This window comes from Heterodontus francisci, unplaced genomic scaffold (assembly GCF_036365525.1).
Source record: "Heterodontus francisci isolate sHetFra1 unplaced genomic scaffold, sHetFra1.hap1 HAP1_SCAFFOLD_43, whole genome shotgun sequence".
Classification (NCBI taxonomy): domain Eukaryota; kingdom Metazoa; phylum Chordata; class Chondrichthyes; order Heterodontiformes; family Heterodontidae; genus Heterodontus; species Heterodontus francisci.
This window is the reverse complement of record NW_027141852.1, coordinates 13,046,828-13,069,240: the sequence shown is the minus strand read 5'-3', so window position 1 is coordinate 13,069,240 and position 22,413 is coordinate 13,046,828.

The following is a 22,413-nucleotide window of genomic DNA, read 5'->3' as shown; positions in this document are numbered from 1 at the left end:
CCCCGGAGCAATCTAGTCAGTTCCACTCACCAGCTCGATCCCTTTCCTCCTGCAAGTTTCTTTCCTTCAAGTATCCATCCAATTTCCTTTTCAAATCATTGATTGTCTCTGCTTCCACCTCACTCGTGGGTCAGGTCATTACCACCCACAACATAAAAAGCTCCACCTCATCAAGGATGGGAAATATTTATATCTTCTATATTTAGCTTATTGTTTATTTCTATGAGAAGAGAATGGCAGTCAACATGAAAGGGAACCCAAAGATCTTTGAGCAGTATATAAGTAATCAGTGGGTAGTAAGAGGTGGAGTGGGCCTTATTAAAGACAAAGAGGATAGTACATGCTGAGAGGTGCTGGGCAATGTTAATATATTTAATGAGTACTCTGTATCAGTGATCACTAAGGAATTGGAATCTGACAAAATATCAGTAGAAGCGGAGAGAGTAGTGGCAATGGATCGGGTACAAATTGAGAGAGGGAGCTACTAAAAAGGCAGGCTGTGCTTAGGGTAGCTAAATCACCTGGTACGGATGGCTTACATCCCAGGTTGCAAAAGGAAATGCGGATGCAGATAACAGAAGGGCTAGTTTTAATCTTCCAATCTTCCCTGGATACGGGGGAGGTGCCAGAGGATTGAACAGAGGCAAATGTGACACCCTTATTCAAGAAAGGCTGTAAGGACAGTCTGGGTAACTACAGGCCAGTTAGATTAACAGCAGTGGTGGGTAAGGTTTTAGAAAGAATAATCAGGGTAAAAAATCAACAGTCACTGGAGAGGTTTGAGTTAATTAAGGATAGCGAGCAGGGATTTATAAATGGGAGTTCATGCTTGACTAATCTTAACAGCATTTTTTGATGAACTAACAGAGAAGGTCGATGAAGGCAATGCAGTGGATGCTGTTTATATGGATTTTATGAAAGTATTTGATAAGGTATCACATAAAAGGGTGGTTAACAAAATTGAGGTTCATGGAATAGGAGGATCAGTGTCCAATTTGATAGAAAAGTGGCTTAAGGACAGAAAACAGTGAGTCATATTGAATGGTTCTTTGTCAGACTGGAGGATAGTCGACAGTGGTGCTCCCCAGGGGTAAGTGCTGGAACCACTGCTTTTTTTGCTAAAGATAAATGACTTGGATCTTGAAATATAGAGTAGAATCTCAAAATATGCCGATAACACCAAACCTGGATGAGTGGCAAACAGTGAGGATGATATGAATTGTTTGCAACAGGACAGTGATAGGCGAGCAGAATGGGCAGACAGGTGGCAGATGGAATTTAATAGTGACTGATGTGAGGTGATGTATTTTAGCAGAAGGAATAGGGAGAGACAATATATACTCAATGCTACAGTTGTGAAGAATGTGCAGGAGTAGAGGGACTTGGGTGCATGTCCATCAATCTTTGAAGTTGGCAAGACATATTGCGAGAGTGGTTAGCAAAGTATATGGATTCTTGGGCTTTATAAATAGAGGCATTGAGTACAAAAGCAGGCGAATTATGCTGAACCATTATAAAGCTCTGGTTTGTCCCCAATTGGAGTGTTGCGTCCAGTTCTGCTCACCACACTTTAGAAAGAATGTGCGGATCCTTGAGAGGATGCAGAGGAGATTTACCAGAATGGTTCCAGGTATGGAGGATTATAGTTTCAAGGTTAGGCTCGAAAAGCTAGGGTTGTTCTGCCTGTATCAAAGGAGATTGAGGGGAGAATTGATAGAGGTGTATCAGGCTATGACAGTTTTAGATAAGTTGGCAAGGCAAAATTGTTCCCATTAACTATTGGTACAAGGACTAGGGACACAGATTGAATGTTTTGGGCAGGAGATGCAGGGGGAATGTGCGGAAGAACCTTTTTAACACAGTGATTGGTAATGATCTGCAACTCGCTGCCCATGAGGGTGATGGAAGTGGAAACAATCGATGATTACAAAAGGAATTTGGATGGGCCCTTGAAGGAAATAAATTTACAGGGCTACGGGGATCGAGCATTCGAGTGGGACTGACTGGATCGTTCCCTGGAGAGCCGCCATGGATTCGATGGGGCGAATGGCCTCCTTTTATCCCACAAATGACTCAGTGACTCAATGACTCCAGGTCACTCGCAGAGTCAAGAAAACAGAGTGATGGATTTAACACAACATTATAAGTTATGTTTGTTTTGTCAAAATGCAATAATAACTCGTCTCCACTCCTCGTGTTTCGAAATCCCACACATTCACTATAATGTGAACAATTATTTCCTGTTGTGTCTCTCTCAGATTTGTAAACTTCACTGTATTGGAGTGAGGTGACATCTACTGGCAGGAAACAAGAACTGCAATCAAGCGGCAGAAACTCCATAGTCTGTCAGGGTTAAAGAAACATTGCAATGTGAGGAAATAGCGAAGTGGTTTGATTGGGTAGATGGAGACATGATTCCACTTGTGGTGGTGTCCGAAGCAAGGGCCTGAAATATGAAATTGTCATTCATAAAAGAAATGAGGAATTCATGAAAAATGTAATTACGTAGTGAATGGTTCGAATGTGGATAGAATAGAAAGTGAGATTGGATGGACAGAAGCAGTCTGAAAGGATGGCTGAGACAAAAGGTGAACACCCTGAAATGTTAACTGTGTTTCTCTCTCCACAGATGCTGCCAGAGCTGTTGAACATTTCCAACACTTTCTGTTATGATTTCAGCATTGACAGGATGTTGCTTTGATCTGAAAAAAAAATGGATGAACAGCTTTTCCACAGGAGCTAAAAATACATGTATTGTAAGTGGATTGTTGGTCTAGAGGTATGATTCTTGCTTTGGGTGTATAATTGGTTAATATGCGAGAGATCCCGGGTTCAACTCCCGGACGAGCCCATTCTCTTTTGTGTTTTTAGTTGAAGGTCATCGATCGGTTGCAGCCTGACAGCAGGCGGAATTGACTTTCATGCGGAGCCTGTTTGAGGACCAGCGAACTGGATTCAAAGAGCCTGTCGACAAAATTGAAATGAACAAAATGTACAGATCACCAAGGGGGTGTATGAAGGTGGAGCAGTAACTGAGAGCTGGATACAGGAACAACACGACTAGTATCTGGTATGGAATGGAATTCTTCTGTGTTTCTGTTGTTTGTCTTGGATTAACTCATGGATTTATTGGTTTTTCACTTTTTTGATGCGTTTGAAGAATTGTGGATCCTTCTTCAGGGTGTTTTCTTTCACCAGGTAGTTCTGACCTCTGATGATGTTGATCGTAATCAGCTTCAACTCACGGATAGTTTTGGAACTGAGCAGATTTCCTTTGCTTAAGTCTACAACATGTAACTCAGACTGACATGTGGATCCATGGGAGGATTTGAAAGCTGCCCCTGCATTGGAGCATACAGTTGCATCCATCCAATAAGAGACTGAGTAGAAGTGACAGTTCAGTCAGTCGAACATGAGACTTTTAATCTCAGGGTTGTGAGTTTGAGTGCCATTCTGTTTTTCCCTTTTTTTGGGGCTTCATTAGCAGAGAGTACAAGGAGTGTGTGACATGAAATTCAACAACAGTATGAGAAAGTCTCACTTTGATTCGGGACTCCTCTCTCTGTAGCATCTCGCTGTGAAAGATTGAACTTTATCTCATTTCTTTCTCAGCTCGGGGTCAGTGTGGCTCAGTGGGACTTCTGGCTGTCTCCCGCTTCACAATCCATCAGTGCTGAGAAAGCAATGGGGAATATTACTCATATGTTGTGTTCTGTAACCTTTCAGAAACAATTGAATGTATGTATTTTCTTCCAAAACATTCATTCTCAGTACTGTGAAAAATAGAGTATATGATTGACTGTATCAGGAAGTGAGAAATGTTTAAAATATGTTGTGACCAGTGGAGAAATGGGATGAGAATATAGTGCCCTCTTCTGATTTCAACTGTAGAAACATTTGTTATTTGGTTCTGTAGCTTAGTTGGCTAAAACACCTGTTCATTAAATAGGAGATCATGGGTTCAACTCCCAGTGGAGCCTTATGTCATTATTAGCAACATGCTTTAGAAGTTCACATCTGCGTCTTGTGAGCTCGAACTCATAATTCAAGTTACATGATGAATTTCAGTCACAGGAGAAAACAACCATTGTGAAGGATGTGAGTTTGGAATGGCTGTTCCTCCTTGTCCAGAAATTCAGTCCTGATATTTCAAAGGTAACTTCTTTGATAGAAATTTGTTCACCGTTCCATTCAACCTGGAAAACAGCTTGACATTAATCTCACTGAAGGAACGTGTGACCGTGTTCTGTGTTGCAGAGTGTTTGTGTCATTATGTGTTGCTTTTAACCGAGACTGGGACATGACGCAAGTGGGAGATTAGATTTTAGATACAGCACTGAAACAGGCCCTTCGGCCCACCGAGTCTGTGCCGAACATCAACCACCCATTTAGACTAATCCTGCATTCCCACCAAACATCCCCACCTGTCCCTATATTTCCCCTACCACCACCAGTGACAATTTATTATGGCCAATTTACCTATCAACCTGCAAGTCTTTTGGCTTGTGGGAGGAAACCCACGCAGACACAGGGAGAATTTGCAAACTCCACACAGGCAGTACCCGGAATCGAACCCGGGTCCCTGGAGCTGTGAGGCTGCGGTGCGAACCACTGCACCACCGTGCCGTCCACAACTGGGTTTACCTGAGGTTTGGAATATTTGTCAGTCAGGAACAAGAAAAATCAAAGTAACCAAATAAGAAAACCTATGTCTCGTGGTTACCAAGAAAAATTCAGAATATATTAAACTTTGTTCCATTCAATACAACTGTGTGAACTTTGACCTTTCCTGCCTTTTATAAACAGTATTTGAAGTGTCTCAGTAAAAATGTTCAGTGTTGATGAGAGTGGGGTCTGGGTGAGCATCTGCTGAGTGTGACAGGGTCAGGACTGGATGCAGGAAGTTCTCTGACAGTCTCTCTCTCTCTCACTGATGGGTTGAGTTGATTTTCAACTGGCAGCTGTTGGTGTAGTATAAGGATGGAAAGGGTTAATGCTGAAGATAGTGGGATCAACCCCTCCCACTGTCAGAGTGGTGATGTAACAGTCACATGAGATGAGGTTTGGGAGAAGAGAGAGCAGCACCAAGGATGCTAGCTTCGGAGGCTTGATGAGTGTGTATATAGTATTGTGTAAATTAGAAAAGAGTTCTTAGTTCTTTCAGCAGGAAATGTGTCCAGAAAATATCGAGAAACTCACAATTTTATTATTCAGGAGTCGGAACACAGATATTAACACCAAGTGACAGTTCTGGGTTCATTAACAAAAAAAAGGTAGCGAATAATATTGCTGACTGATTGAAATCCCCCAGTGAGGAGACAGGTAAACAGGTGATCTGTTGGGACATCCTTCGATCCAAGCTTTCTGCAGCGTTTAATCTCCCTTTTTGGTGAAATTCTCTGTTATTTGCAACTTTTTTTAATCCAGCTTTGATGGGCGAGTGGAAAAACTGAAAAAAATTGAACAGTTCCATTCTTTCTTTTCTTCCTTCTTCCCTTCTTTCCATCAGTTTCGCTTTTCTGTCTCAGATCAATATAGTGATGAGAATCCCAATTTAATCTGTTGTTTCTGGTGTTTTATCCATTCCAATCAGAATTCAACATTCCAATCTAATCTATTTGTTATTCCACAGTGTCTCTCCATGTGGTTTATTCTGTTGCATTCTCTCACAGTCTGTTTGATGATCAATGTTACATCTCACTCTCTGTTCTGGTGAAGATCAGAAGCAGTGATATCTGTTTACACCACCCGACAAGTCGGTCTGAGGCTGTGCCTCGCTGATCATGTGGGGTTCGGAACATAGGAACAGGAGTCGGCCATTCAGCCCATCGAGTCTGCCCCGCCATTCAATATGATCATGGCTGATCATCCACTTCAATGTCCTTTTCCCCACACTTTCGTCATATTCCCTTATGTCATTTGTATTTAGAAATCTGTCAATCTCTGCTTTAAACATAGTCAATGACTGAGCTTCCACAGCCCTCTGGGGTACAGAATTCCAAAGATTTACAACCCTCTGAGGAACAACATTTCTCCTCATCTCTGTCCTTAGTGGCTTCCCCCTTATTTTGAAAATGCGTCCCCTGGTTCTCGACTCCCCAACCAGGGGAAACATCTTAGCTGCATCTACCCTGACTGTCCTTTAAGTATTTTGTAGGTTTCAATGAGATCACCTCTCATTCTTCGAAACTCTAGAGAATACAGTCCCAGTTTCCCAATCTCTCTTCATAGAACAGTCCCACCATCCCAGGAACAAGTCTGATGAACCTTCGTTGAACTCCCTCCATGGCAATAATATCCTTCCTAAAGTAAGGAGACCAAAACTGCACACAGTACTCCAAGTACGGTCTAACCAAGGATCTGTACAATTGAAGCAAGAATTCACTAATCCTGTACTCAAATCCTCTTGTGATGAAGGCTAACATACTATTAGCCTTTCTAATTGAGTGCTGCACCTGCATGTTAGCTGTCAGTGACTTATTGCCATGGATACCAGGTCACCCTTATACTTTATACCTCAGTTAATAAAGGAAAGGATTCCATATACCTGCTGAACCACCTTATTGACCTGTACTGCTACTTCAGGGATCTGTGGACATTCACTCCAACGTCCCTCACTTCCTCTGCACCGTTCAGTGTTCTCCCATTAATTGTGTATTCCTTTGCCTTTTTTGACCTCCCAAATGCATCACCTCACACTTGTCCAATTTGAATTCCATTTACCACTTCTCTGCCCACCTGACCAGTCTATTGATATCTTCCTGCAGTGTACAGCTATCCTCCTCCCTATCAACAACACGGACAATTTCTGTGTCATCTGCAAACATCTTGATTGTGCCCTCTATATTTATGTCCATATCATTAATATATACCACAAAAAGCAGGGGACCTAGTTCTGAGCCCTGTGGAACACCACTGGAAACAGTCCTCCAGTTGCAAAACACCTGTAACCAATTCCTTCTTGTTTCCTGCCACTGAGCCAATTTTGTATCCAGCTTGCTACATTCCCCTGGATCGCATGCGCATTTATGTTTTTTTAACCAGTTTGCCATGTGGGACCTTGTCAAAAGCCTTGCTAAAATCCATGTAGACCACATCAACTGCACTATACTCACAATCCTCATTGTTACTTCTTCAAAAAATTCAATCAAGTTCGTCAGACAGGAGCTTCCCTGAACAAATCCATGCTGATGATACTTGATTAATCTGTGCCTTTCTAAGTGACAGTTTATCCTGTCTCTCAGAATTAATTCCAATAATTCGCCCACTTTTGAGGTTAGGCTGACTGGCCTTTAATTGTTCCCTCGCTTCCTTTTTCAAGAATGGTGCAATGTTAGCAATAAGAACAAAAAGTGCTGGACATACACAGCAGGTCTGGCAGCATCTGTGGAGAGAGAAGCAAAGTTAACATTTCAGGTCAGTGACCTTTCATCAGAACAGAAACATTAACTTTGCTTCTCTCTCCACAGATGCTGCCAGTCCTGCTGTGTATTTCCAGCGCTAATAGTTTTTATTTCAGATTTCCAGCATCTGCAGAATTTTGCTTTTATTGCAACGTTACGAGACCTCCCATCGTCTGGCATCACACCTGTATCCAGTCAGGGATTGGAAACTGATGGTCAGACCTTCCACTATTTCCTTCCTGGCTTCTTTTAACCTCCTGGGGTACATTTCATCCGGCCCTGATGATTTATCCACTTTCAAGGATGCTAATCCCATTTATACTTCTTCTCTCCCTCAGTTTATCATGTCCAATACTTCACACTCCTTCTCCTTAATTACAATATATGCATCAGCCCCTCATTTGTGAAGACAGTAAAGTATTCATTAACAAACATACCCACATCTTCCACCCTGATGGGCCCTACTCTTTCCTCAGTTGCCTCTTACTCCAATGTATTGATGAAATATCTTTGGATCCATTTTGATTTTGCTTGTCAATATTCTTTCATGCTCTCTGTTTGCTCTTCGTCGCTGCTCCCAAATGCCTCTAGTTAAGTCAAAAGACAACTTATCAGAAGTGGGATCACAAGGCCGAAAGTGGGGATGTTCACTGATGATTGCACAATGTTCAGCACCATTCATGACTCCTCAGATACTGAAGCAGCCCGTGTCCAGATGTAGCAAGACCTGGACAACATCCAGGCTTGGGCTGATAAGTGGTTAATAACATTTGCGTCACATAAATGCCAGGCAATGACCATCTCAAACAAGAGAGAATCTAATCATTTCCCCTTGATGTTCAATGGCATTACCATCACTGAAACCCCCACCATCAACATTGGGGGAGTTACCATTGACCATAAACTGAACTGGACCAGCCACATAAATGCATTTGCTGCAAAAGCAGGTCAGAGGCTAGGAATTCTGCAGTGAGCAACTTACCTCCTGTCTCCCCACATCTTTACATCTTTCCACCATTTACGAGGCACCAGTCAGGAGTTTGATGGAATACTCTCCACTTGCCTGGATGAGTGCAGCTCCAACAACACGCAAGTAGCCTGCTTGATTGCCCCCATCCAGCAGCTTCAACATTCACTCCATTCACCACGAATGCACAGTGGCAGCGGTGTGTACAATCTACATGATGCACAACAGCAACACACGAAGGCTCTTTCAACAGTACCTTCCAAACTCTGAACCTCTACTACCGAGAAGGACAAGGGCAGCAGATGCAAGGGAGCACTACCACCAGCAAGTCCCTCTCCAAGCCACACACCATCCTGACTTGGAACTGTATCGCCATTCCTTCATTGTCGTTGGGTAAAAATCCTGGAACTCCCTTCCAAACAGCACTGTTGGTATTCCTGCATCTCAAGGACTGCAGCGGCTCAAGAAGGCAGCTCACCACCACTTTGTCAAGGGCAATTTGTAATGGGCAATAAATGCTGGCATAGCCAACGATGCCTATGTCCCAGGAACAAATGAAAAAAAGTGAGGAAATAGTGAAGGGCTTTTATAGAATACACGGAGACATGTTTCCACTTGTGGTGGTTTCTGAAATAAGAGCCAAAAATATAAAATCAACATTCATAAAACCAATGAGGAATTCATGAAAAATGTATTTATGCAGTGAATGGATAGAATCTGGAATTTTCTATCATAGGGAGAGGTTGGGGTGAATAGTATTGATGCACTTAAGGGGAGGTGGAACAAATGAACAAGTGTATGGGGAGAAATGAATTGAGGGATATACATATCGGGCTTCATTTTTAAAAATTTGTGCATATGAAGCAGGATGGCTGGAAATATGTGTAGAGCATAGAGCAGTTGGGATGATCCCAATGCAGTGTTTTGTCTGTATGGATCTGCCCAGAACACTTGTGATACAGGAGCTGGGAGCTTCAGTACTTCAGTGGAGGCTGATACTGACACCGGTTTTCATTAGTGTGTGTTCTTAATGATTATTAATTGAGAAATTAAATTCACCTCTTTGATATTTTGCCCCTCACCTGTTCTTGAGTTATAAGATATATTTTTTCTTCATAGAGGCAAATATTTGAAGATATTGTGATGAATGTGATGGTTGCTGCACTCGAGGCACAAGGAACAGTGCAGCCAACTCCTCTCACACACAGTAGGTACATTATCACTCAGAGTACAGAGGGATAGACAGTTCATCAGTTCCCTAGTCTCAGACTGCAGAAGTAGTCAGGCTCACATTGATCCCGAGTTCCAGAGACACATTTTCAATCAAACAAAGCAGGAGAAAAAGAAGTTGTTTCCATTTCGCCCCAATTCAGTCCCACTGACAGTCAGATACATCAATCCCAGGTCAAAATCACACTCATTAACAGATTGAAATACAATGTGTCAATCTAAATATAATGCAGACTTAGCTAGCAAGAAAATATCAGATAGAATTGGCACACGCTACTGATTGAATGGCACAGAATCTAAGCTAATGATGTACCCTGAGATTTAAATTAAATATCATACCCAAAGCTCACACCCAATTCATTATAAAGGATGTTTAAACATCCCCATAGTGTACCCTGAGATACAAGTTACATACAAGTCCAACATTCATTACAGAGAAAGTTTCAAAGATGCTGAAAGATATTGTAACCTGAGACACAAATTAGATACCAGTTCAGAACTCACGCACGCTGTGAAATTGAAAGATACAGTATTAATTCCATTAGTGTCGATTGATCTAAACATTATATACCATTCTAAAACCTCATACAATATCAAACTGAAATACAGTATTAATTCCATTAGTGTAGATTGATCTAAACATTATATACCATTCTAAAAACTCATACAATATCAAACTGAAATACAGTATTAATTCCATTAGTGTCGATTGATCTAAACATTATATACCATTCTAAAACCTCATACAATATCAAACTGAAATACAGTATTAATTCCATTAGTGTCGATTGATCTAAACATTATATACCATTCTAAAACCTCATACAATATCAAACTGAAATACAGTATTAATTCCATTAGTGTAGATTGATCTAAACATTATATACCATTCTAAAACTCATACAATATCAAATTGAAATACAGTATCAATTCTATTAGTGCACATTGACCTAAACATTACATACTATTCCAAAAACTCATACAGTATCAATTCCATTAGTGTAGATTGATCTAATCATTGCCAGTCCAAAAATCACATACAGTATCAGATTGAGCAATGCTGATATGAAGTGTAAACTGTGATGTAAATTAGATGCCTGGACAGAACTCACCCAGACTGCGGAAATAAAAAATACAGTTGTCCATGATACGCATTATTTTCCAGCCAAAAACATCTCATACATGATCAGAGTGAAATAGATTATCAATTCCATTTATGTAGACTGAACTCCACATTATGGCGGCACAGTGGCGCAGTGGTTAGCATTGCAGATTCAAGCTCCACTGACCTGGGTTCAGTTCTGCGGAGTTTGCAAGTTCTCCCTGTGACCGCGTGGATTTCTGTTGTGTGCTCCAGTTTCCTCTTACAGCCCAAGAATTGCAAGTTGTTAGGTAAATTGCCCCTCGTGTGAAGATGTGGGAGGGAATATGGGATTGATGTAGGATTAGTGTATATGGGTGGTTGTTGGTTGGCACAGACTCGGTGGGTTGAAGGGCCTGTTTCAGTGCCGTATCTGAAAATAAAATTACAAACCTGTAAAAACTCTCATCCAGGGGTATGGTGATTTTGTGGTTACTTTACAGGACGAGTAATCCAAAAGTCTCCACTAATGGACCAGAGACATGAGTTCAAATTCCACTGCAGCAGCTGGGTAATTTATAGAATCAAAGTAAGTTTATGGCACAGGAAGAGGCCAGTTGGCCCATTGTGTCTGTGCCAGATGAAAACTGTCCACCCATTCTAATCCCACCTTTCAGCATTTGGTGCATAACCCTGCAGATTACGTCATTTGAGGTGTATATCCAGACTCATTTTGAATGAGTTGAGGATTTCTGTCTCAACTCCCCTATCAGGCAGTGAGTTCCAGACCCCCTCCACCCTCTGGCTGAAAAAAAACTTTTCCTAATCTCCTCTGTAATCTTTATACCAATAACTTTAAATCTATTCCCCTAGTCACTGACCTCTCTGCTAAGGTGAACAGGCCCTTCACTTCAACTCTATACAGGCCCCGCAAAATGTTGCACATTTCAGTCTGATCTCCCCTCAGCCTCCTCTGTTCCAAGGAGAACAGCTCCATCCTATCCAATCTTTCCCCATAGCTGCATTTTTCCAGTCCCGGCAACATCCTCGTAAATCTCCTCTGTACCCTCTCCAGGGCAATTACATCCTTTCTGTAATGAGGTGATCAGAACTGTACACAGTACACAAGTTGTGGCCTGACTAATGATTTATACAGTTACAGTACAACCTCCCTGCTCTTATATTCTATACCTCGTCGAAAAAAAAGGATTCCATATGCCTTTTTAACCACCTTATCAACTTGTCCTGTTACCTTCAAGGATCTGTGGACATTTACTCCAAGGTCCCTCACTTCCTCTACACCCCTCAGCATTTTCCTATTAATCGTGTATTCCTTTGCCTTGTTTGACCTCCCCATATGCATCACCTCACACTTCTCTGGATTGAATTCAATTTGCCATTTTTCTGCCCATCTGACCAGACCATCAAGATCTTCCTGCAGCCTACAGTTATCCTCCTTGCTATTTACCACATGGCCAATCGTTGTGTCATTTGCAAACTTCTTGATCATGCCCCCTACATTTACATCCATGTAGACCACATCATAAACTGCACTACCCTCATCTATTTTCCTTGTTAATTCTTCAAAATTTCGATCAAGTTGTTCAGGCAAGATCTTCCCTTAACAAATCCATGCTGACTATCCTTGATTAATCTGTGCCTTTCTAAGTGACATTTTATCCTGTCTCTCTGAATAGATTCCAATAATTTTCCCACTATTGAGGTTAGACCGACTGGCCTGTAATTATTCGGTCTAGCCCTCACTCCCTTTTTAAACAGAGGTACAATGTTAGCAGTCCTCCAATCCTCCAGCACAACACCTGTATCCAATGAGGTCTGGAAAACGATGGTCAGACCTTCCGCTATTTCCTCTCTTGCTTCTTTTAACAGCCTGGGGTACATTTCATCCATCCCTAGTGATTTATCAACTTACAAATAAGCTAATTCCATTAGTATGTCCTCTCTCCCTCTGTTGATCATATCCAATACTTCACACCCCTCTTCCTTATCTACAATATCTGCATCGTCCCCCTCTTTTGTGCAGACAGATGCAAAGTATTTATTAAGAACAATGCCAACATCTTCTGCCCCTACATATAGGTTACCTTTATGGTCTTTTCTGTGCCCTCCTCTTTCCTTAGTTATCCTTTTACTCTTAATGTATTGATAAAACATCTTTGTGTTTACCTTGATTTTGATTGCCAATATTCTTTCATGCCTCTCTTAGTTTTCCTAATTTCAATGTTGATTTCCCCCCTCCACATTCTATAGACCTCTCAGCTTTCTGTAGTATTGAGTTCTCTGTGTCGGGCATAATTTTTCCTTTACTGCCATATCATACCCATAAGCTCCTTGACATCCATGGGGCTCTTGATTTGGCCTTCCCACCCTTTTTCTTTGAGGGAACATGTTGAAACTGAACCCCTGGAATCTCCCCTTGAATTCTTCCCATTGCTCTGACACTGATTTACCTTCAAGTACCTGTTTCCAGTCCACTTTCGCTAAATCACTCCTCAGCTTAGTAAAGTTGGCCTTGCCCCAATTGAGAACTCTAACTCTTGTTGTATCCTTGTCCTTTCCATAATTATGTTAAAACTGACTGAATTATGATCACTACCACCAAAATGCTCTCCCACTGCCACTCCTTCCACCTGCCCATCTTCATTTCCTAAAACTGCGTCCTCTCTTGTTGGACTTGCTACATATTCGCTAAAATATTTCTCCTGAATGCATCACAAGAATTCTGCTCCCTCAATTCCTTTTACACTAAAACTATCTCAGTTAATGTTTGGGTGGTTAAAATCCCTTTCTATTGCTGCCGTACTGTTGCTTTGACAAAAATTGCCACTCTCCCTCCTTTCTTATCTCCCTCCCTATCGCGTCTGAAAACTCTGTAACCAAGACTGTTGAGCTGCCATTCCTGTCCCTCCTTAAGCCATGTTTCTCTCAGAGCTATGATATCATACTGCCACCTGTCTATCTGTCCTCAGCTCATCTGCTTTATTTGCTATACTCCTTGCATTGAAATAGATACACTTGAGCACTGACAAACACTTTTTTAATTTTCTAAACTTTGTTTCCTCAGTCTTCCAGACTCATCCATTAATTCTCTGCCTTCCATTTTCATTTCTGATTTTGTCCCATCTGACTCTACCTTCCAGTCCCCATCCCCCTGCCAAACTAATTTAAACCCTCCCCAACAGCTCGAGCAAAATGCCCCGCAAGGAACTCCGTCCCAGTTCTGTTCAGGTGCAACCCGTCCGACCGGTCCCAAGAATCTAAAGCCATGCCTCCTGCACCATCTTTCCAGCCACACATTCATCTGTCTTCTTCTATTCCTGTACTCACTTGCGCTAGGCACTGGGAGTAATCCGGAGATTATTACTTTTGATGTCCCATTTGCAAATTTCTTACCTCACTCCCCAAATTCTGACTGCAGGACAACATCCTTATTTCTACCTATGTTGTTTGTTCCGATGTGGACCACAACTGCTGGCTGTTCACCCTCCCCTTTCAGGATGCTCTGTAACTGCTCAATGACATCCTTGATCCTGGCACCAGGGAGGCAACATACCATTCCTGGATTCATGTCTGCGGCTACAGAAATGCCTGATTGTTCCCTTGACTATTGAATCACCTATCACTATGGCTTTTCCAGTCTTCCTTGTACCTCCCTTTGCAGCTGAGTCACCCATGGTGCCATGGGCTTGGCTCTGGCTGCACTCCCCAGGGAAGCATCACTGTCCTCCATATTCAGAACTGAATACCCGTTGGAGAGCGTCATGCAGTCAGGGTGTCCTGCACTACCTACTCGATTTTTTTTGACTGCCTGTTGATCACCCATTCCCTCTCTCCCTGCATACTCTTAAGCTGTGGGGTGACCACATCTATAAACGTGCTATCGATGTAGCTCTCTTCTCACGAATGCACTGCAGTGTCACCAGCTGTCTCTCAAGTTCCAAAACCCAGAGCTCAAGCTGCCACAATTGAGAGCACTTCCTGGCACAAATGTTCTCGAAGATAGTGGAAGCATCCTGGAGCTCCCACATATTACAGGAGGTGCACTCTCAAGGTTGAAACACCCCTGCCATTAGTTGACCATTTGCTACTGCTAAAAAAAACCTTAACAGTACTACAACACCTTAGAATTATAAATAAAACTTTCCTAGTACTGATAAATCCCACTAAAAATCAATACAGTTCACGAGTTAAGATAAACCTTACTCCAAAAAACTCACCAACGATTCACTTGTCCCTTATTATTAATACTTAATTTATACTCTTTTTATTCTGCCTGTTGTTGAAATGCTATAACCCAGCCATTTACACACCCACCCTAACAGTGGTGTACTAACTATTTACAGTTACTCCCTAACAGCCGTTAATCGCAACCAGTCACCTTGCAGCGTTCCTGTGATGTCACTATTCACTTTGTTTCCAAACTCCAGCTTGCTTGGACTCCTGTCCACTCCGCTTTCACCGTTTCCTGCTCTCTGAGTGAACCCTTGCTTACTCTCTCTCTCCCCACCCCGGGCTCTTTATGCTCCACTCTGCTCTCACTGTTTCCCGCTCTCAATGTATGAATATTTGTTTGCGTTGTGTTTAATTTAAAATATGGATTAACTGTATTTCACAGTTGTAGGTTTTATTTGGTAGTCCTGTACAAGTTGTGGATTGGTATTCAATATTTAGCTCTGTGAAAATTATTGTGAATGAAAACATAACTTTCAATCTTATACATGGGCTGCTCTGCAAGCTCCAAGTCCTTCACTTTGTAGTAATGGAACTGATACTGTATCTTTCAGTCTTAATCTCTGTGGGATTTTTGAACTGGTATGTAATGCATAGCTCGGTATAACGTCTGATGTACATTATTGGGATTCATAGGATCATAGGAAATAGGGGCATTAGGCCAATCAGCCCATTGAGCCTGCTCTGCCATTCAAACAGATCGTGGCTGATCATATCCCTCTTTGCCATTTTTCCCTGCTATCTCCATATCCCTTGATCCCGGTAGTATTTAGAAATCTATTGATTTCTGTCTTGAATATGTTCAGTAATTGGGCCTCCACAGCCCTCTGGGATAAAGAATTCCACAGATTACCCACCCTCTGAGTAAAGAAATTCCTGCTCATCTCAGTCTCAAATGGCCTGTCCTTATTCTGAGAATGTGTCCCCTTCTTCCAGACTCACTAGACAGAGGAAACATCCTATCCATATCTACCCTGTCACACCCTGTAAGAATTTTGGAAGTTTCAATGAGATCACCTCTCATTCTTTGAAACTCCAGAGAATTTGGGCCCAGTTTCTGCAGTCTCTCATCATAAGGGGATTAGTCTGGTGAATCTCCATTGCATTCCCTCTGTGACAAGTCTATCCTTCCTTAGATAAGGGGAAGTGATGGCGTAGTGGCATTGTCATGGGCGGCACAGTGGTTAGCACCGCAACCTCACAGCTCCAAAAACCGAGGTTTGATTCTGGCTACTGCCTGTGCAGAGTTTGCAAGTTCTCCCTGTGACCATGTGGGTTTTTGCTGGGTGCTTTGGTTTCCTCCTGCAGCCAGAGACTTGCAGGTGATAGGTAAATTGGCTGTTGTAAATTGCTCCCAGTGCAGGTAGGTGGTAGGGAATATGGGATTACTGCAGGGCGAGTATAAATGGGTGGTTTTTGGTCAGCACAGACTCGGTCGGCTGAAGGGTCTGTTTCAGTGCTGTATCTCTAAATAAATATAAAATAAGGAAACCAAAATTGTACAGAATACAGTGCTCGACCCCAAGGGTCACTGTTGGAACCACTGCTTTTTTTGCTACAGATAAATGACTTGGATCTTGGAATATAGAGCAGAATCTCAAAATATGCCGATAAAACCAAACTTGGAGAAGTGGAAAACAGTGAGGATGAAATGAACCGCCTGCAACAAGACAATGATAGGCTAGCAGAATGGGCAGACAGGTGGCAGATGGAATTTAATAGTGACTAGTGTGAGGTGATGCATTTTGGCAGAAGAAATAGGGAGAGGCAATATATACTTAATGGCACAGTTCTAAAGAGTGTGCAGGAATAGAGGGACTTGTTCACTATAATGTGAACAATTTTTCTTCTTGTGTGGCTCTCAGATTTGTAAACTTCACTGTACTGGAGTGAGGTGACATTTACTGGCAGGAAGCAAGAACTGCAACCAAGCAGCAGATACTCCATCGTCTGTCAGGGTGAAAGAAACATTGCAATGTGAGGAAATAGTGAATGCGTTTGATTGGGTTGATGGAGACATGATACCACTTGTGGTGGAGTCCAAAGCAAAGGCCTGAAATATAAAATTGTCATTATTAAAAGATATGAGGAATTCATGACAAATGTATTCAGGTGGTGAGTGGGTGGAATCTAGATAGAATAGAAAGTGAGATTGGGTGGACAGAAGCAGTGTGAAAGGATGGCTCAAACAAAAGGGAAACGCCCTGAAAGGTTAACTCTGTTTCTCTCTCCACAGATGCTGCCAGAGTTTCTGAACATTTCCAGCACTTTCTGTTTTTATTTCAGAATTTGCAGGATGTTGCTTTGATCTGAAAAAAAATGGATGATTGGCTTTGGCTGCCAGTGAAATTCCACAGGAGCTAAAAGGAAGTTCTGATATCAGTGGCATGTTGATCTCGGGGTATGATTCTTGCTGAGGGTAAGTGATTAATTAATGTGTGCGAGATCCTGGGTTCAAATCCTGGACAAGCCCTTCTTTGTTGGTGTTTTTAGTTTAAGGTCGTCGATTGGTTTCAGCCTTACAGAAGGCGGAATTGATTTCCATATGGAGCCTGCTTGAGGACCAGAGGGCTGGATTCAAAGAGCTTGTCGACAAAATTGGAATGAATGAAATGTGCAGAGAGCCAAGTAGGAATATAAAGTTGTAACTTTAACTGAAGCCTGGCTCCAAAAAACAACAGAACTGGGTTCTGGTATGGAAAGGAAACCATTCCCATTTCTGTTGTTTGGCTTGCATTGGCTCATTGATTTTCTTGTTTTTCACTTTGTTGATGCATTTGAATAATTGTGGATCCTTCTTCAGGGTGTTTTCTTTCACCAGGTAGTTCTGACCTCTGATGATGATGATCGGAATGAGCTTCACCTCACTGATAGTTTTGGAACTGAGCAGATTTCCTTTGCTTGAGTCTACAACATGGAACTCAGTCTGACATGTGGACCCATGGGAGGATTTGAATGCCACCCCTGCGTTGAAGAATACAGTTGCATCCATCCAATAAGCGACCGAGTAGAAGTGACAGTTCAGTCAGTCGAACATTAAACTTTTAATTTCAGGGTGGTGAGTTTGAGTGCCATTTTGTTTTTCCCTTTTTTAAGGCTTCATGAGCAGAGAGTACAAGGAGTGTTTGAAATGAAATTCAGCAAAACTATGAGAAAGTCTCACTTTGATTCGGGACTCTTATCTCTCTGCAGCATCTCGCTGTGAACGATTGAACTTCATCTCATTTCATTCCCAGCTCGGGATCAGTGCGGCTCAGTGGGACTTCTGGCTGTCTCCTGCTTCACAATCCATCAGTGCTGAGAAAGCAATGGGGAATATTATTCAAGGCTCTGTAACCAGAGGACACCGATTTAAGGTGACTGGCAAAAGAACCAAAGGCAACATGAGGAAAAACTTATTTTGCACAGCGATTGGTTAAGATCTGATATGCACTGTTTGAGAGTGTGATGGAGGCTGATTCAACCATGACTTTCAAAATGGTAAAAGATAATTATCTGAAGTGAAAAAAGTGCATGTTTTCATGGAATACATGAGTCTGTGGCATGAGCTGAGTTGCTCGTGCAGAGAAGCAGCACAAGCACAATGAACTGAATGGCTTCCTTTTGTTCTGTAACTATTCTATGATCTATGATTCTTTTCAGAGTGAAATCAACACTCACATACAAGAAACTGACAGGTACAATGTAAACCCCACACTAACATACCAGCGAATGCTAGGGACAGAGTAAAACCAACTCAGTCCTAGACTAGAAACTGACAGGTGCACTGAAAACTTCGCATTACCAGACAAGAAATTGACAGTTACAGTGTGAAACCCACAGTCACTTAGCAGCAGTTGGCAGGTAACGTGGAAAAATCTTTCTTTCATATCACAACTGCAAGGTAAAAAGGAAATTAGGGACAAACCCAGGCTCACACTTCAAAGACTGAGAGATACAAAGCAAAACACATACTCACCTACAAGTGCAGAGAAGAAGACACACTCAGAGGAGGTGCAGATTAAAGACACATGCATGTAACAGAAACTGATAGGGATAGAATCAAACCCTTTCTCACTTCTCAGAAACTGATAGATATAGACAAAAGCTGATGCTCACATACAAGTTGTTGAAAGATATGTGGTGAAATTCACAGAGCAATAGCAGAAACAAACAGGTACTGAATAATACCCACAGTCACAGACCAAAAACTGAAATATACTGAGTTAAACACCACTTTCTCACACCAGAAACTCATGGCTACAAAGTGAAGCTGACTCTATCCTCCCAGGCATTGACAGGTACAAAAGAAAACACTCACGACGATACCAGGACATGAAATGTACGTAATAAAACCTATCAGCTGAAAGAATAGCATTAATGACAGGTGTGGTACCCAGAATGCTCAGCGGCCTAGAATCCGCCCAATCTGTGACAGGAGCGGGGCGCGCAGGCGCAGTAGAGACAGCTCTGTCAGGAGCTGGAGCTGCGGGTTCGGAGTTGGAGCGGGATATTCACAAAGTGCGAGAAGACCGCGCCCTTTGCGGGCTCACACAGCTGGAGCAGGGCCTCCGGGCCACAATAACATGGAACAATCCCATCTGTATCCCTGCGGATGGCGACGGTGAAGCCTTTCCCGGTGAGGCTTCCCGAAACCGCGTCCATAAATGGATAAGAATTGGGGTCTGGGCAGGGAGCGTCTGGAGATGGATAAGAATTGGAGACTGGGCAGGGAGCGTCTCTAAATGAATAAAATTTGGGTACTGGTCAGGGAGCGTCTGTAAATGGATAAGAATTGGGGACTGGGCAGGGAGCGTCTCTAAATGAATAAAATTAGGGTACTGGTCAGGGAGCGTCTATAAATGGATAAGAATTGGGGTCTGGGCAGGGAGCGTCTGGAGATGGAGAAGAATTCGAGACTGGGCAGGGAGCGTCTCTAAATGAATAAAATTTGGGTACTGGTCAGGGAGCGTCTGTAAATGGATAAGAATTGGGAACTGGGCAGGGAGGGTCTCCAAATGAATAACATTTGGATACTGGTCAGGGAGCGTCTGTAAATGGATAAGAATTGGGGACTGGGCAGGGAGTGTCTCTAAATGAATAAGATTTGGGTACTGGTCAGGGAGTGTCTGTAGATGGATAAGAATTAGGGACTGGGCAGGGAGCGTCTCTAAATGAATAAAATTTGGGTACTGGTCAGGGAGCGTCTGTAAATGGATAAGAATTGGGGACTGGGCAGGGAGCGTCTCTAAATGATTAAGATTTGGGTACTGGTCAGGAAGCATCTGTAAATCGATAAGAATTGGGTACTGGTCAGGAAGCGTCTGTAAATCGATAAGAATTGGAGACTGGGCAGGGAGCGTTTCTAAATGAATAAGATTTGGGGACTGGGCAGGGAGCGTTTTTTTATTCGTTCGTGGTTTGTGGGCGTCGCTGGCTCGATCTCAGCTCGAGCAATGTTTCCAGTTCTGGGCACCAGGCTTTAGAAAGGACATCAAAGCTTCTGAGACAGTTCAGAGGAGATTTACCAGAATGATCCCAGAGATGAGGGGTGTCAGTTATCTGGACAGGCTGGTGAAGCTGGGATTGTTCTCTTCAGAGTAGAGAAGGTTAAGGCAAGATTTAATAGAGGTGTTCAGAATCATGAAGGATTTTCATACGGTAGAGAGGGAGAAACTGTTTCCAATGTCCTGGGGGTCAGTAACCAGAGGACACAGATTTAAAATAATTGGCCAAAAATGTCAAGGGGAGGTGAGGAGAGATCTTTTAACCCAGTAACTGATTCGGATTTGGAATGAATTGTCTGACAGGGTGGTGGAAACAGATTCAATTATAACTTTCATAAAGGAATTGGACAAATATTTCAAAGTGAAATTCTCCAGGATTATGGGGAAATAGGCAGGGGGTTGGACTAATTGCATCTTTTTGTTAGAGAGTCAGCAGAGGCACAATGGGGCCGAATGGCCTCCTTCTGTGCTGTGTGATTCTATGAACATAAGAACTAGAAGCAGGAGTCGGCAATTCAGCCCCTCGAGTCTGCTCTGCCATTCAATACAATCATGGCTGATCTCATCACGGCAGTTCTTGTTTCTTGCCAGTAGATGTCACTTCACTCCAATACAGTGAAGTTTACAAATCTGAGAGAGACAAAACAGGAAAGAATTGTTCACATTCTGGTGAATGTGTGGGATTTAGAAATACTAGGAGTGGAGACGAGTTATTACTTGTCTGCTCGATCCCCATAGCCCCGTAAAATTATTTCCTTCAAGTGCCCATTCAAATTCCTTTTGTAATCCTCGATTATCTCCATTTCCACCGCCCTCGTGGGCAGCGAGTTACAGATCATCACCAATCAGTGTAAAAAAGTTATTCCGCACATTCCCCCTGTACCTCCTGTCCAAAACCTTCAGTCTGTGTCCCCTAGTCCTTGTACCAATAGTTAGCGGGAACAATGTTTCCTTGCCAACTTATTTAAAACTGTCATAGCCTAAAACACATCTATCAATTCTTCCCTCACTCTCGTTTGATACAGGCAGAACAACCCTAGCTTTTCCAACCTAACCTTGTAACTAAAATCCTCCATCCCTGGATCCATTCTGGTAAATTTCCTCTGCATCCTCTCAAGGACCCTCACATTCTTTCTTAAGTGTGGTAAGCAATACTGGAAGCAACACTCCAATTGGGGCCTAATCAGAGCTTTATAATGGTTCAGCATAACTTCCCGGCTTTGTACTCAATGCCTCTATTTATAAAGCCCAAGATCCCATATACTTTGCTAACCACTCTCGCAATATGTCTTGCCACCTTCAAAGATTGATGCACATGAACCCCAAGTCCCTCTATTCCAGCACACTCTTTAGAACTGTGCCATTAAGTATATATTGCCTCTCCCTATTCCTTCTGCCAAAATACATCACCTCACACTTATCACTATTAAATTCCATCTGCCACCTGTCTGCCCATTCTGCTAGCCTATCATTGTCCTGTTGCAGGCAGTTCATATCATCCTCACTGTTTGCCACTCCTCCAAGTTTGTTGTCATCGGGATATTTTGAGATTCTACTCTGTATTCCAAGATCAAAGTCATTTATCTTGAACAAAAAAAAGCAGTGGTTCTAGCACTGACACTTGGGGAACACCTCTGTCGACTAACCTCCAGTCTGACAAAGAACCATTTCATAAGACTCGCTGTTTTCTGTCCTTAAACCAATTTTCTATCCAATTGGACACTGACCCTCCTATTCCACGAACCTCAATTTTGTTAACCGCCCTTTTATGTGGTACCTTGTCAAACGCTTCCTTAAAATCCATATAAACAACATCCACTGCATTCCCTTCATCAACCTGCTCTGTTAGTTCATCAAAAAATGCAGTTAGATTAGTCAAGCATGAACTTTCATTTATAAATCCATGCTCACTCTCCTTAATTAACTCAAACCTCTCCAAGTGACTGTTGATTTTTTACCCTGATTATTCTTTCTAAAACCTTACCCACCACTGCT